The sequence below is a fragment of the Cydia splendana genome, chromosome 5 (genome assembly GCF_910591565.1).
Source record: "Cydia splendana chromosome 5, ilCydSple1.2, whole genome shotgun sequence".
Taxonomy (NCBI): Eukaryota; Metazoa; Arthropoda; class Insecta; order Lepidoptera; family Tortricidae; genus Cydia; species Cydia splendana.
In genome coordinates, this window is record NC_085964.1 from 4731175 (window position 1) to 4748070 (window position 16896).

General features: G+C 34.5%; 1 long non-coding RNA gene across 1 annotated transcript in view; it reads right to left on the minus strand.

The window, feature by feature from the left end:
• Positions 1-16896, minus strand: part of LOC134790512 (uncharacterized) — a 248835-nt gene that overhangs the window by 94312 nt on the left and 137627 nt on the right. The gene's annotated exons all lie outside the window — the stretch shown is intronic.

Here is a 16896-nt window from a genome sequence, read left to right on the forward strand (position 1 = left end):
GAGTTGTATTTTAATGCCGTTACAGCTTTCGATTATTTTTAGGCAGGTACCAAGTATTTATTTGGTAACTGAATTATTATATTGGAGACCATTTATGAAGCACATTTTAAAAAGAAAACGGCTATCTATTAATTCAAAAATTAAGTTCTTTTAAAATATTTTGTTTGGTCATTACACGGTCAACCTAACACGCTCCTCCTCGCTTGTCGTCGCACCTATCTGTTGACTCTAGCAGAACACAGTGGTAACTAGGTATTGAAATTAGTAATTAAAAACGCATTTAACTAATTTGCAAGACCAAAGTGATCCCATAAGTGTTCCGTGAACAAAGTTTTCTACGGAAGACTAAAAATTTAAAGATCTAATGCTAATGGTATAATGGCCATTAGGCGTTTCATGATTAGAAATTTCGACTATAAGTATACTGACCATTACGTATTGGTAAATTAATTTGTGATGTTTTGTGTAAAAAGTGACCAATATTCATTAAATTTAACTGCTTTCGTGTTAAAATACTACCTAGCTGAAATGACATGCTCAGTTATGACTATAGTTGATTACTTAGGTGTGAACAACTAGATGACAACTAAAGTTTATGATCGCTTTACAATATTAGTTGCCAATTTATTTATTTTTATTTATTATTTTAAGTTCCCTATAATTTTTTTGGGTGGCTTGATTTTGCTGCCAGTTTTTTTAATAATATGATGTTTATATTTGAGGCTAATATATTTTTTTTGGCGCTAAAATATTAATGCACAGCCAAATTATATTATTATATGCCCAATGAATGTTCCTGTTTAATATTTTAGTTGCCCGGTTAATAATAAGCCACAAACTTATACCTAGTGTTTGTTTGAATAAAGAATAATAAAAATTCGCAAAATCTGGAGACTAACGGATTTTCTCACCCTTTTTCGCATGAATGAATCTATATTCTGTATGGAAGGGGCTGTGAAGCCATCTGGCTGGAAGAAGTAATGCCTGAAATGTAATCTCTGAAATAATATAACGTTCCACCATTCGGAGATAGATTCACATGGAAAGCAATGATGCCTTTATGTGCAGAAGCTGTGACTTTTTGGAATCCTTATTAAAAAAAATGTAATCGTTAATCATATTTACATAATATATAAATATGATTAACGATTAATTTTCTTTACATAATATGTAAATATGATTAACGATTACATTTTTTTACAAAGAACAGGTGTATATATTATATATGTCGCAGTCAAAAGTGTGAACTGGTCAAAAGAACTTTTAACGGACAAAAACAGGCAAAGCTGCATTTGACTGAGCATGTTGGTCAAAAGTAGGTTTACCTGAAAATCATTGGTTAATAGTAATTGTGACTGTTACTATCAGTCAAAAGTACTCCCAGAAATAGGTAGGTTAGGGTTATTTTTTTTTGCAACGCCCTAAAAACGAAACTGTTCCCAGAGATAGGTAGGTTAGGGTTATTTTTTTTTTGCTACGCCCTAAAAACGAAACTGCTGCCAGAAATAGGTATGATTTTCAGGTAAAACTACTTTTGACCAACATGCTCAGTCAAAAGCAGTTTTGCCTGTTTTTGTTGGTTAAAAGTTCTTTTGACCAGTTCACACTTTTGACTGCAACATATACATCTATTCTTTGTAATAAAAACGTGCCTCTAGTTTGACAGATGAAAAAAGCGTTGTACGGCGCCACTTTGACACCTAATTTTGGCATAATATAGGGCGCAATACGCCGCCATCTACGTTAGCTGTCAAAAACAAAGCACGATCTTTTCTTAGATTTTATACACATCTCATAATGTACAATCAAAACATTTTTTATTTTACCTGCCCAAAACGAATATTTAAATAATAATAATGGTATAATAAAAACACATTTAAATTAACATCTCAGCACACTAGCATTATTTACACACATCTCATAGAGTACAATCAATACATTTTTGATATTACCTGCCTACAACGAATATTTAATAATATATTATACACGGACTAGCAAGCGCAGCGCAGGACGTCCACCCACAAGATGGACAGACGACCTTGTTAAGGTCGCCGGAAGACGCTGGATGTGGGTCGCTTCCAACCGGTACGTATGGAGGTCCAAGGCCTATGTTCAGCAGTGGACGTCCTATGGCTGAGATGATGATGATGATGAACGAATATTTAAATCATAATAATTGTATAATAAAAACACATTAAAATTAACATCTGAGCACTCTAGCATTATGGCCATCAATAATTATACATTATTCCTAAAAACTTAGTAATACCAAGTACCTATCGCATAATTATTCCTTTTATACCATTCAAAAGCGCGATTAACTGAACTCGGCAGCACTCAAAGAGATCTTGAAATGTTGTCTGAGACGTAATAAATGTGCGCAATGCATCTTAAGCTTTGACATGGAGCATACGGACGACTAAATAAAATGTGGAATATGTTGCTCGTCTTTGTTTCCAACTTCGTTTAATGTACTTTCAAAATATGGAAATGTTTGTATATGTTGGTATTATTTAGCGAATGTTTGTATCCACAGTAGGTAGTTCACTTTGAATTCAACGTTGCACTTACTAAAGAACATCTCTTTTAATCTAAGAACTATCCTGTATTCATAAATAGTGCCCTATGGACCTTACATTTCAGAGTTCTTTAAATATACAGAGCCCTTGAACACAAAAATAGACAACAAACAAAATTACTAGCGGTTCCATTTTCTGTTTGTATTCTGCAACTTACATTTTTCTTACGTCCCGATTCGAACTTTAAGAAACGTACAATTTACGTCTAAATACGATATGGATTAGATATGTCTGTGTCTAAAGTGACGTCACTTGAAACAAAAACGTCACTTTTGACACTGACATATATAATCCATAATATATCGTATCTAGTAGTCGTAATATTACATATAAGTACCAAAGAAGGTAGTCAAGGCAATGACAAAAAAAATTGAACGTCAAAACAAGTGACGAAAACAGAATGCTACGAAATAAGAAATGAACGAAAAAATTATGAGACGAGCGATGCTGATATCAAAAAAAATACAGACAATCCATTCTTGTACCAATTACCAGAAACTTTAACATTATTAGCTGTATCATACTTAAGACCCAATCATAGTTCGGTTAACGAGAGTTGTTGGGAACTCATGTAGTCATGAATTTTAAACGGCGGTATTTAAAAACTTAGGAACTGCCATTAAGTATATGTAACTAGAACGGTCAAATCTGGTAGTTAATATTAATTGTATAGTACTTAAAGTCTACGTACAAAGCATCATATATAACGAGCACATTATATTTTAACTCGACTACAATAAATGTAAACGAAAAGGATTTATGTGTCTAGATTTAAATGTCCTATTGTATTTATTCTTATCAGAACTACTGAATTAATTTTAATTTTTAACAAGCAGAAACGTCTGCGAACGATGCTATTAAACTATTAAGCTTAGAATTAATTTTACTAATTTCGTCACATGTTTCAAACGTGTACAAGATTACCTGTCAAATATCTAAAGTACGACCGAAATTGGAATAATATCAAGTGTCATTGGAAATATTCAATTCAGAAATATGTGATAGCGTAAGTAAAGTATAGGTATAAGCTTTTGTAACACTATATTCCAAGATATATTCACCGACCGTATCTCCTGAATACAGCTTTTCGTAGTTTCCAGTCCGCTTACCACGTTTTAGTACACTGACTGCCCGATTCGAACTTTAAGATACGTCAATTAATAGATCTAGAAACGACATGGATTAGATGTGTCAGTGTCAAAAGTGACGTTTTCGTTTGCAGAAACGTAACATTTGACACTGACATATATCTAATCCATATCGTTTCTAGATCTATTAATTGACGTATCTTAAAGTTCGAATCGGACCGTCAAGCAGCCGCTAAAGGTGGTCACGTTATTTCATTTTCATATCTCATGCTCTGAAAGTGGGTCGTTGTTGTTCTTAAAAGTGCGCAGAAAGTGATACGTTCCTGCTCTAGCGCAGAAAAGTGGTGTACTCCTCTGCGTCCCCGTCCCACGAGCAACTGGGTGGAAACAAAATGGAAAAATAGTCTGTATTTCCCCGCTTGGAACAATTGATAATTGTTCAATTTTACTAATCCCGTATTAATTTTTTTTCAACGAAAATGATGTAAGTAAATTATTAAAATAAAATTATTGGTGATTTCTTATGTTGAATTGTATTTCCTCGATAGCATAAGGCGGGAACGAAAAGGAATACACCAAAAATAATGTTTTAAACCGTACACTTGCGTAAATGAGCAAAGGCAGAATCTTATACAGCCACAGTTAAACGTTTGTACTTACGTTATTAAATAGGGTTTTAAAGTTATTTAGCGCTATATTCAGGAAAATAAAATTAAAATACTTACAAGATAAAAATGGCTTATTTCACTCATCAATTGTTATTTAAAACATATTTAAATTCTTAAAATATTTTTAGTGCGGTAGTGTGTTACGGCTTTTAGAACGAAAAAGTAAAAAATTAAAAAGTAAGAGGCAATCCCGCTGATTTTCATACTACATATTAATAATGAACAAATCATTTTAAAATACTGCAGTTTGTTAAAATATGTGTTTTTTCGTAAATATTGCAATCTAAATATTTTTCGCTAGGGGTTATTTATCTACACACATGTAAAGTGTCCGATTGCAAGTAAGTCCTAAGGAAAAAATCATGGCCGTAAGTCTATTCGGTAAGTACCTAGTTGAATAATTACTGATTTTGCAAAATTGTCTGGTCTTGTTTGGTTTCCTCGCATTCGATATGAAAAGTAGAGTGTTTAACTCGGGTGAAAGGCACCATTTCCGTCTCGGACTATTGGCGCTCTCACTGCGTTCGAGCGCCAAACTACCTCGACAGAAATGGGTGCCTTTCAACCCTTGGTTAACAATCTACTATTATAGTCTGCCTCTTTCCAACTCATGAAATGTTCATATCATATACCTACGTGATGGCTTCCCCTTTGCACACTTCGATTTTATTTTAGCATAACCGTCATTCTAGAGCTGTGGATTTCGTTGAATTGTTGACGGATACGCTACTTTATTTTTAAAAGAGGTCGTATAAAGATCTATCAGCGTGACTTTTTAGGCTATTATGAAATTTTTAGTTTTATCTGATTAATGATTTTTTGTGGCGTTTACGAAACCCTATTTCAACTACCACTTATTTGACACCCACCAGTAATCTATAGGAATAAATAAATCTGTGACTACCACCATTAGAATCAGTTGACATTTCGTTTTGTAAACACCACTCCATTAGAATAAAGATCACGTACCGCGTGACGTGCGTTGGCAAAATTCCTTGCCATAATATGCGAAAGTGATATGTGAACACTATGCATATAAATAACGTGGGATGAGAAACACTCCTCCGAGCACATTTTGAGTATCCATTTATTACATGATCTGGTTATAATTAAATTCTAATTGATATTAATTATCCGCGTCATGCTTGAATGACTCTCTGGTATTTCGTTTTAAATAAGAGGTTGCGATTAATAAGTTTGAAAACATAATTAAACAGTCCTGCTATTTATGTAGCTACATAAACAAATACCTACCTACGAGAGAATGCTCATCCCACTGAAATGAAAAAAACTCTTTAAATTCTAGCGTCCAAGTGCCAAAGATGTGAATTAAATATCTTAGCGTATATGCAAATTCTTAATATGGGTTCCATAGCTGCCAGGCAGATGCCACTGTTGTGCATACAGATAATACTTACGAGTAGATGCCTACAGATGTAGTGCATAATTGTTTTCCATAGTCCATCGTGTTTTCTCGGAAAAGTTCGTATTTGTCATGCTACTTCAGTCAACCTCAGTACTTTTTCTACTGAGACTGACTGAAATAGCAAGACACGTTCGTACGAAGTTTCCGTGAAAATACGATGAAAAATAATTATGCATTACATCGGTACATCATCACATCCATTATCGTTGAACGATAAAACGGTAGTTATTCAATAATATTCAATCTGAAATATCATTCATAAAAACTTACTATGTCATTGGTTTTTCGCATTATCAGTTTTCGATTCAAAGGTCGCTAACAATGGTTCCATCGGGCTTGACTTGATATTTCACAGTGCTTTTTCACATACAGAACTCTACAATAACGTGACATAGTTGCTTACATTTCTTATTAAATGTGGATTGAATATTGGACTTTTCAGTCATCTTCTTTGAGTTTGGGATTTTTCCAATATATCAAGGCAAAATATAATGATTTTAAAATTATTACGTAATAATATTGCCTGTCTGGTAAAAATTAAAATACATAAAGCACCATCAGGTACGCAATATTATTATTACGTACTTGGTGGTGCTTTATGAATTTAAACCGTCGGTAGATTAGGTAAAATATGATAAATTTGAAAGGTTTTCTTGTATTAGTACCTGTAGGTGTAGAAGAAACAATTTTCTAAATATGAAATACGTATGGTGTTATAAAGTATTATAGAGAATATAAATAAATATATAGTAATATAAGAATTTAAGATAATTTAGTCTTGTCACGAGTACTTATATTATTTTGTCACTCGACAAATGGTAAAAATGGCTCATTGGTAATGCTTTAATATATCAATTACTTTATAGAAGATTACCTACAACCCATGACCTTTACGAAGCCATGAATGTACCAAGAAAATTCGGGAAGGGTATTGAAACTCAACCAATATAGCTTAATACTCGTAATTCCAGTTTACCTAATCATTTTGTTCCACGAGGCTTAGCAGGACTAATGATTTGTAGCCACTGAAGCAGACATTTTCAACTATTTACAGTATCATCAAGTCCGCTGGAATTTATGTAATAAACTGGCTACAAATTTAACTAGCCACTAGATTACAATTATGGCGCTATAAGAGTAGACGGCGCCCTGTCGTATTCGGTAACAACAGGGCCAGGTCTACTCTATATAATATACAGGCCAGCCATTGGACAAAGCCGAAATGTACATATGCATTAGGGTATTTAGAACCAATATACAAAGTATCATAACAATCGGTGTAGCGGTTATGAAGAAATTAACAAATTACGATCTTTTTACTTTGGAGCAACCTGTATGTGTTAGTAGCTCCTGAGGTAATAAATAGTATGAAACCTTCTTCGACCGTTTTGATTATCTTTTTTATTGGCTACAAATATAATGACCACCAAAAAATACTTTGGTACCCTAAATAAAAAAATCATGCTTACCAAAAAAAAATACTGAACACTAAAAAAATAAGGCCTAAAAATACAAAAGTACCACCATTTTAATTACGACTGCACTTCAAATTGTATTCAAATACCAAATATATTGAATGATCACCAAAAATCATTAATGATCACCAAATCTTGAAGACCAAATTAATGCGATATTTTCACCTAAATAAACCACTATGATTACCAAAAAATGTATACATATTACGAAATAAAGTAAACTGATGCCAAAATTACTAGCCCCTCCCGCTCAACCCCCCGTTTGCCCGCACCGCATATCTACCTAACCTAATCTACTTTTCTAGTAGCATTTCGTTATGCTACTAGAAGAGTAAGTTAAACTGCTATCAGTTAAGTGGGTTAGGTTAGGTTAGCACTGCGACCCTTACAGAAACGAAATGGTACTAGAAAAGTAGGTTAGGTTAAGTTTCAACTGCTACCCATACAGATACGAAACGCTACTAGAAAAGTGGGTTAGGTTAGGTTTGAACTGCGACCCTTACAAAAACAAAATGCTACTAGAAAAGTGGGTTAGATTAGGTTAGAACTGCGACTGTTACAGAAATAAAATGCTACTAGAAAAAGGTGACGAAGTGGATTAATTAATTTAATAGGATAACGATATATTAAATATTTGCACATTTTTAATTAAAATGTGGTTACAATTTTTGTGATCATTTACTATTTTTGCGTTTACAATGATTATTTTGAAGTCATTTGCTTTAGTAGGATAGCAAGATTTAAAATTTTGGTTATCATTTTACATTAAAATGGAGTTCTAATTTTGGTGGTCAGTTACTATTTTTGGGTTTACAATGATTATTTTGTTGTCATTTTCTTTAATAGGATAGCAAGATGTATAAATTTGGTTATCATTTCACATTAAAATGGGGTTTGAAATTTGGTAATCATTGACTATTTTTGGGTTAATAATGATTAGTTTGGTGTCATTTCCTTTAAAAGGACAATAAAATGTAATAAAATTGGTAATCATTTCACATTAAAATGGTGTTATAATTTTGGTGATCATTCATGATTTTAGGGTGGCAAAATAGATTTTTTTGGTATTAAATTTTACTAAATCTGGTGATCAGTTAAATAGCAGCCTTTTTTATTTATGTCATTAATAAGATTCTGACTTTTGACAAATGTCACAATGCCGCACATTTTCAAACAAATTGTCAAAAGCACTGCCAATGATTAAAACAGTATGATTCTTTTTGTTGTCGATTATTGGAAATAACTTTTGTTTGATAATTTGGGTTTTTATCTTTTGTTCTAATTAAAAAAATATTACCGTTAGAGCATTTCTGAGAATTAACCCTACGTGGGACTTCAGGGTTTGTCCAATGGCTAAGGTCACCCTGTATAGAATTGGCTGTTGTTTTTCTGTCAGGTAAGGTAAATAAAATGATGCAGTTGGTTTCTAACTGACATAAAAATGATTACAAACAGTACCTACTGATACAGGGAGCACGCATGAACTCTAGGGGGCAGCACAGGAGCCCCTTATTTATTGTTGATAAAGTAAATAAAATATCAACTAAAAGTTTTCGATATTAACAAGATGTCACTTTAAAACGGGCAACGGAACGTGTGTTCCATTCTAAAACAATTCAGGCGGTTAGTTTGATGTGGAAATTTCAATGCTAATCTTAAGTAGGCAAGGTATTAATTTTAGGTTCAGCACGTAGGTACTAAGATTGGTATTGAATAGTTGTTTATTAAAAAACTTCCAGAGAGAGACCATGTCTTTGTCATTATGTCACAAATAAAAAAATAATTATGTATAGACTGTATAGTCCCATAATATAAATATCTTAATTTGTTTGATAAATTGTACAGGACTCGTAGTAATTCGGTTTCATTTCATCAAACGACTTGCCCTGTTTAATGAAGATACGCAAAAACAAGTAACTACGTAACTACTGTTAATGTAAATAATCAAAAGGAACTGGAGAGTTGCTTCCATCTGAACGGAGTTTATCCAAATAACGGAATTTAATGTACAATCGCGAGGAAAATTGACGAACGGAACAAGTCATTATGGATCGTTGATTCTTAGACGTTAACCCCTTTAAATATTATGTAATCAACAGATCATCACATATTATCGTTTTATCTACCTATATAGCTACCTTCTATAACTGCCTGTAGTTAAAATATTACTATATATCACAAATATTAAAGCAAATATTACGTCGTCACAGAATGAGTTAAGGAGTTATATTCTAAGTTTTAGAATAGCTTATTGCTATGTTATTACTGGCGGAAAATTTACCCACGAATACATAAATAGGTAGCAAAATTTATTTACTTATTCTCGTCTGGTGATTAAGTTAACATTCTTTACTTAATGTACAATCTATATCTAGGTACATTTTTCCAAGTAGGTACCTAGGTGATGGCTGCCATCGTTATGGTTTTAAAATCTTCCTCGGGCCCATCATAATTTGTCAGTGGGAACTCGAAGACGATCGATATGCCGAACAGTTTGCTTTGGGCATCCGCATTCACAGCATTCCTGGCCCCTCCATCCCCATTTTTCCGAAGGCACGTGCAGTGACCGATTCCTTTTCTCAGGCGGTTGAGCATGCTCCAGACAAAGCACGATTCATTGAACCCAGATGTGTGGCTCCGTGGGTCTAGCTCAAATAGATTGGATGGGACGTCTACTTGCAACCAATCTTCGGGCCAGGCGTTATACAGGTTCCACTGAGGGTGCGGTTGGTGAGCGGTGGGTTTCTGGTTCAAGAGCTAACTGAGGGTCCCCATGTTGTCCCCGTTAGTTTATGCACAGTGTTATTCCTATTTTTAGTATCGGTTTGTAAGTTTTTATATTGGTTTTTATCGACATCTTCGTCGCCCTTCTATCTTATTTTGGCCTCTACTACTTATACTTCTATTCCGTTTTTGGGGTTACCTGCTAAAATTAATTTACCTTTTTCGTAAAATGTGATCTACTTTTGTGCGCGAGTGCGTGCACGCACGATTGAGCGCCGCCACGTCACGCAATGTTTACTCGATAGTGTGTTTGCGCGGACGTCTATTTCAGGATATCCTTTCGTACCTACAATACTTTATAAACGATTTTTTACTTTGGTTTTTGATTGATAAAATGGTAAAAAATATGGTAATATAAATGAATTTTCTCCTGGAAGGTTTTCTTTATGTATATATATTTTCATCATTGTTACATTATAATAATATTTACATATTGTTACAACAGTTTCTATAATATTGGTGATGATCATTGGTCTACTAATATTCGGGAAAAATATTAAGTAATTACACTAATTACTATTTATCTGCACTACAGGCATTGAGCGTGTAGACTATGTGACAACACAATTCACAGAATAATTTAATACATTAAATTCTGAATTGAAAAGACGATTTAAAATACATATATTTATACATTGTATTATCAAATCACAAACAGGGTTATAAGAAACTAGAAAATGTCATTATAGATATTATATAAATAGTTACTAGGTGCAGAAGCATAATCATTACATAACAATATCAATGAAACAGCCGAATGGATCTCAAATATTCCATTTTGAACTTCGACGAACTGCTCATTTCATGTAGTCATGAATTAAATATGCCAAGGAAGCTGCCAAGAACTCGTTGTTCATTTATATGAAAGCTTCAAGCCTGGAGTTCCGGCAAGTAATCACGACGGCGAAGTTACGTAGAAACGAACGCTAACTTTGATTTCTCATTCGACTTATAACTGTGTTCGAAATTAGATTATTCGTTTTTTTCATCACACTTTCGTGTTAAAGATGTTTCCTGTGTTTCTTTTAATAAGGCACACGGGGAGTAATTTCGCAATGGAATCTCGCAAGGTGTGCGAGATTCCATGATGGGTAAAAAAATACCTTAAAACACATCTGCGACGTTTCGAACGCAACACTAGACTAGGTAGACTAGGCCGTAGGAGGTCATTTTCAAATTTATACGCTATTAGGTTATATTTTAGCAAATTATCTGATTTCCTTTTTTTAATCGTAGTTTTATGCCGAAAGTACGTTGTTATTAACCAGAAAGAAATTTTTAGTCATTTTGGATTATTACGATGAGTTCCTTCGAAATCTTAATTTTAAGAAATGATAACAGGAAACAAGTTCTGCCCATCCAAAAACCACTTGAAAATACTCAGGATCGCCAAGAAAAGCATGAAGCAGGAAAAGATGTACCTACTGGAAGAGATCCCTCAGAGATAAGTTCGCCTACTTGTAATTACTCAGGATCGCCAAGAAAAGCAGGAGGCAGGAAAAGGTTTACTGGAAGAGATCCCTTAAAGAGATAAGTTCGCCTTTGTACTTCGTTTTTAATGTGTATTTTCGTACAATAAAGAGTTTACTACTACTTTACAACTAAAAGCTGCCAATATTCATAGTTTTGACCGAAATTTATTTTACGTAATCCTTGTTAATTGTTAGAGAACGTTTAAATATTCATAGCTTACATTATTCGCAGCGTCAAAATCCAAATTGGTTCATAAATAAATTCTTAATACGGAATTTATTTGAATAAGTTCACGATTCAATAAATTTATGTGAAATTATGTTAACACGATACTATAATTCGAATAACTGCTCCCTATCCCGTCAGTAGGTTTCTTACTATTTTTTCCATCTCATTCACCCCCATAGGGACTGAATCCTGGTAGAACATTACATTCGCATGTCCTTTTCTATTTAAATGTCATGTTTAACCCAAATAACACTTAAAAATTACAGTCATAATCTGACTTTATTACATTTTATGATAATCGAGTGACACCACCAAAAGAGTACAGCGACTAGCATATTTCCGCTTAAATTTCAACGTGTAGAAGTAAATTAATAATAAGTCTATAAGGTAAAATAAGTAGTAAGAGATTCTAGAATTCAATAAAACCAACAGTGAAAGACAATCATTTCCATACCACAAATTCCATACCACATTTCTATGGTTGGCAGCTCCTCAACTCTGCGTTTCTCCAGAAACTTCCTCCCTCACACAGCCAAACTGTGGAATGAACTGTCGCCCGCGATATTTCCGGACATAAGACCTCCAAACCTTCAATGAAAGAGCGTACTCCCATCTTAAATTCCGGCAACGCACTCACAACCCGTTTGGTGTGGCGACCATGGACGACGGTAATTGATTACCATCAGGTGATTCATCTGCTCGTTAGCCTGCTATATCATAAAAAAACGAAATAATGGCGAATTCCTGCAAGTTTTCCCCGAACTTATTCCAAGCACGCCAAATAATTAATTGATCAAAGAAACCGTTTCGATTAAGCTCGAGTGTAGATAATTTATCTTTCGTCCGCTTTCTTTCTATACTGTAACAAGTGGGGTTCTAATTAAATTTTAACGGACACTCCTTTATATTCAGGTTCGTTTTGTAAGTAACAGTGTAAATCTTGAACTTAGTGAATATTAGTAGAATACTTTGATACATAGGTATTTAACTGTAAAACAAAACTTTCTCTTCTTGTCGCTAGTATGGTTTGTCTAATTATTAGACAAACCATACTTAATTTACACTCTAATAGATGCCCCTTCTCCAGACCCATATCCAGGAAAACGCTCTAGCGATTATTTTTAGGGTTCCGTACCCAAAGGGTAAAAACGGGACTTCATTACTAACCACTGTCCGTCTGTCTGAACGTCTGTCTGTCACCAGGCTGTATCTCATGAACCGTGATAGCTAGACAGTTGAAATTTTCACAGATGATGTATTTCTGTTGCCGCTATAACAACAAATACTAAAAAGTACGGAACCCTCGGTGGGCGAGTCCGACTCGCACTTGGCGGTTTTCATGATAGGTACCTAATTCTGTTGAACCGATATATGGGAAAAAGTATGTGAGATCTCCTCAGCACTAAGTATATCCAGAATAGCCAGTAGGTAAGGCAGCTGAAAACTCTTCAGTTTGATCTTCACCCTTAAAACGGTAAACCGAATTAGGTGTAATTATGTATGAACATGTGTAGTTTGATTTCCGATCCATTCTTCAGCTTGCTACCAGCTTGATCTTAATTCTTCATGCTTAAAATGCTAGACTGATTTGGTGAAATTTGGTATAGACGTGGACATAGTTTGATTTCAGATGAAGAACATAATGGTAATTTTTATCACGGAAATCATCATTCCATACAGACGAAGACGCGGACAGGACCTATTTTTTGTGTTATACAAATGATAAAAAAATCAACCACCTGATGTTTCACAGACAATAACATTACAATTATGTATTTGCAATGTTGGCACGCGTGTGTAAGTGATAGTAATTTTGAAAATACTTTAGAGGTTTGTATTGCATAGTAGGCATTTCATGTTAAATGTTCGGGATAAAATTTTGTTCACGTCCAAGCCGTCTAGGAAACAATAGAGAGCACAAAGCACCCTTTCATGCATTCCACATAATAATGTGCTCCCGGTATGTTGTCGGCTTTAGAGCGTTATTGAGTATTGATTATCAACTTTATTCTATTACCAAAATAATCCAATATCCTTTTTTTTATAAACAAAAATAAGTTGTAAAAATGTTTGAATTTAAATATGCGTGGATCTACAAAACAAAAAAAAATTATAAACTACCCTTAAAACGTAAAACTTCTGAAAATTACCGAACATAAAACGCAGAAGGTAATTTAAAAAGTTTACCATCATATTTTTCATGAGTTTTTGGCTTACATCGTGGCTTGGATTTATTAGTCTTTGAGCTAATGCCAAGCCAGGGCACAGATATTATAGCCATAAATTATACCCCGTTCTTTAAGGTATACCTACTTGATTAGGGTATTTCCAACTATTTTGTCTCAGCGATCCAAAGAGAATATTGGTCTCCGAAACGAGAGCGTGCCACCTGTCCCGTTCCTGCGCAACTTCCTGCCGGGTACTGACACGAAGCTGAAGCAGATCCGCCGTCACACTATCTTCCCAGCGATACCTGGGCCGACCCACCGGACGGCTAACAGTCGGTCGTCCCAAGAATGCCCTCTTGACAGCCCGATCCTCTCCCATTCTGAGTAGGTGACCGAACCAGCGAAGTCTGTGGGCTTTCGTTTCGCCGACGATATTGGGTTCGGCCAAAGTTCGGCCACCCAACCGGATTTCGACTTTTGGTAGGTATTATTATTTCCTAACGAAATGCTTTTTCAAAATGAGGGAACCATGGAAATTTGCGAAGTCTACAGAGCCCACGAGAATAGTTTTATATTATTTAGGATGAGCCTTCACAATATTAAAAGTAAACCGGAAATTAAATTCTGATGTGACATCATTGAATATACTTAAAGGCAGACTTAAATAATAGTTTAAAAAAATCTTTATAAGTGGAAATAAATAACTATTTAAATATTTTATTTTTAAGGTTCCGTACCCAAAGGGTTTTACCCTTTTGGGACTTTGGGACCCTATTACTAAGATTCCGCTGTACGTCTGTCTGTCTGTCACCAGGCTGTGTCTCATGGACCGTGATAACTAAGCATTTGAAATTTTCAGAAATAATGTACTTCTGTTGCCGTTATAACAATAAATACTAAAAAGTACGGCACCCTTGGTGGGCGAGTCTGACTCGCACTTGGCCGGTTTTTTTTAACGTAAATAAAACCAAAAATAAAATTAAACCACCGATAGCGAAATCGTTTGTCTCAAAGCAAGACAAATAGCCGGATAAGAAGCGCTCACTCCTAATGAGTTAATAAATGGGCCTTCGCGAAAATCGCGAAGGTGCAGAAAAACTCGACGCTTTTCGCTCTTCATATAGTTGACAACTTGGACGGGAGAAAGTTTTAATGTGGGTAATGATCGGATAGAAGTTGCTAATGATTTGTAGTTATGAGTTTGGGAGTGTCCGTAATCCGCAAATGTGACGTTCCCAAGAGAAAGGTACCATATTGTATGTATTTGGTAAGGAGTATTTGTACAGACTTCGATGCGTCACAAATGATGTTAAAATTTTAAGACATTCCTTAATCAAAATAATACACTTACCCAATTGGGAAACTGAAACGTAACAAACTAATTACTTGGATTGTGTTTCGCAGCCTTCTTTAGTAAGTAGTAAATAAATAAAAAAATAAATAAAAGTAATTTATTTCAGACTTTAGGTCCATTGGGGTTAGTATCATTATTGCTAAACTTAAAATTAGGGTTAACATCATATAAAACTAAAGAATACATTAAAATTTAAAAATAAAACAAAACTAACTTAACCTTCACATACTGTTACATACGGAACTGGCGCATGCAGACCGAGCCAGTGCCTCATTAGGGGGCTGTCCCACGTTTCTGAGACAATGCCCAGGATTATATTGGGGCTGTCCCGTATTCTGCTCAGGGTTGAAGCACATAGAGATAACGTAGTAGTAAATGAATTTTATAACATAAAATAAAACAATTGAACAATTTTCCCATATCGGTTAAGCTAAAATTTGGCGCAAATGTCATGACATATAATGCTATAATAGGTAGAGGCTGATCTGATAATGCCGTGAGAAGATGGCCAAAGCAAATTTTAAGCAACACAGCCCCATCAAGTTTGGGCTTATTTATTAGACAGCTATTGGGGAGAAATTGATAAAATGTGCAAAGGATATAAGCACGTGTCAGCAATATAAGCATATTAAATAAAATGGCAGCAATTCGTTATTTTGCTTTGATTGTAATGAAAGTTTGATTGGTTCATTATTCTTCTTATCTTAATCTAAATGATGTAACACTGAATCGTGAGTTTAAGATTAACCATTGACTATTGTCGGATTTATTCCCCGCCCTTTTTGGCAGCTAAAGGAGAGAAAATAAAGGATTTGATTGCGTACTCCGACCTACTGCAAAATTTATTTCTTCACCGCGGCGATGGCTCTATCCGAGGGTCGGGCACAGATGAGGAAGAACAGCTTCATCAATACCAAATTGATTTGTCTGTACCTACTCTGGAATTATCTGCGGTTGTACTATATTACCATAACTCACTGTGGAACGACGCCGTACCTATGGTTCGACATAAGATTTTTTTTATTTCGATGATAACTTTTTCACAAGAGTGTAAAATTTTATTTTATATCAATAAATTAACTAGGTAGTGTCAGATTTTTTAATATAGTCAAACGCTAAATAATAGTTGTCTAACTATAATAAAATTGATATTCTTATGTTAAAACTCACAGCGAACGATTTTGTCAATGCTTCAGTTACATTATGATGTTTAATAAACATTGTTTATGATTCCGCTAAAATGGAAGATTAGACCCTTATACTTTTATTATCTTCTGTCGATCGTAGCTCATTCCCTTGGCATCCCAACAATCGTCTGTATTTTACAGAAATAACGCAGCTGTTCTTCTTGTCATGTGCATAGTTAGATGGAAGACGATTATGTGAAGAGACGTCTACAATTTTATCTCAACTGAGAGATCCATTTAAAAATATGGGTGTTTATGTGCGAACGTGTTTTGCTTACATTACCTACGCTTAAGATTATGAAAACCGTGACTTAGGACTTTATTGCAAATATGTTTGATAAATACTTATCATACTTTTATAGGTTGCCTATAACTACTTGAAATGTGTACGGTTGTATGTTTGTCTTTTCTAGTTTATGATTATATCGGTATAAAGAGTCTGAAGCTAGTAATATTATATGTAAAG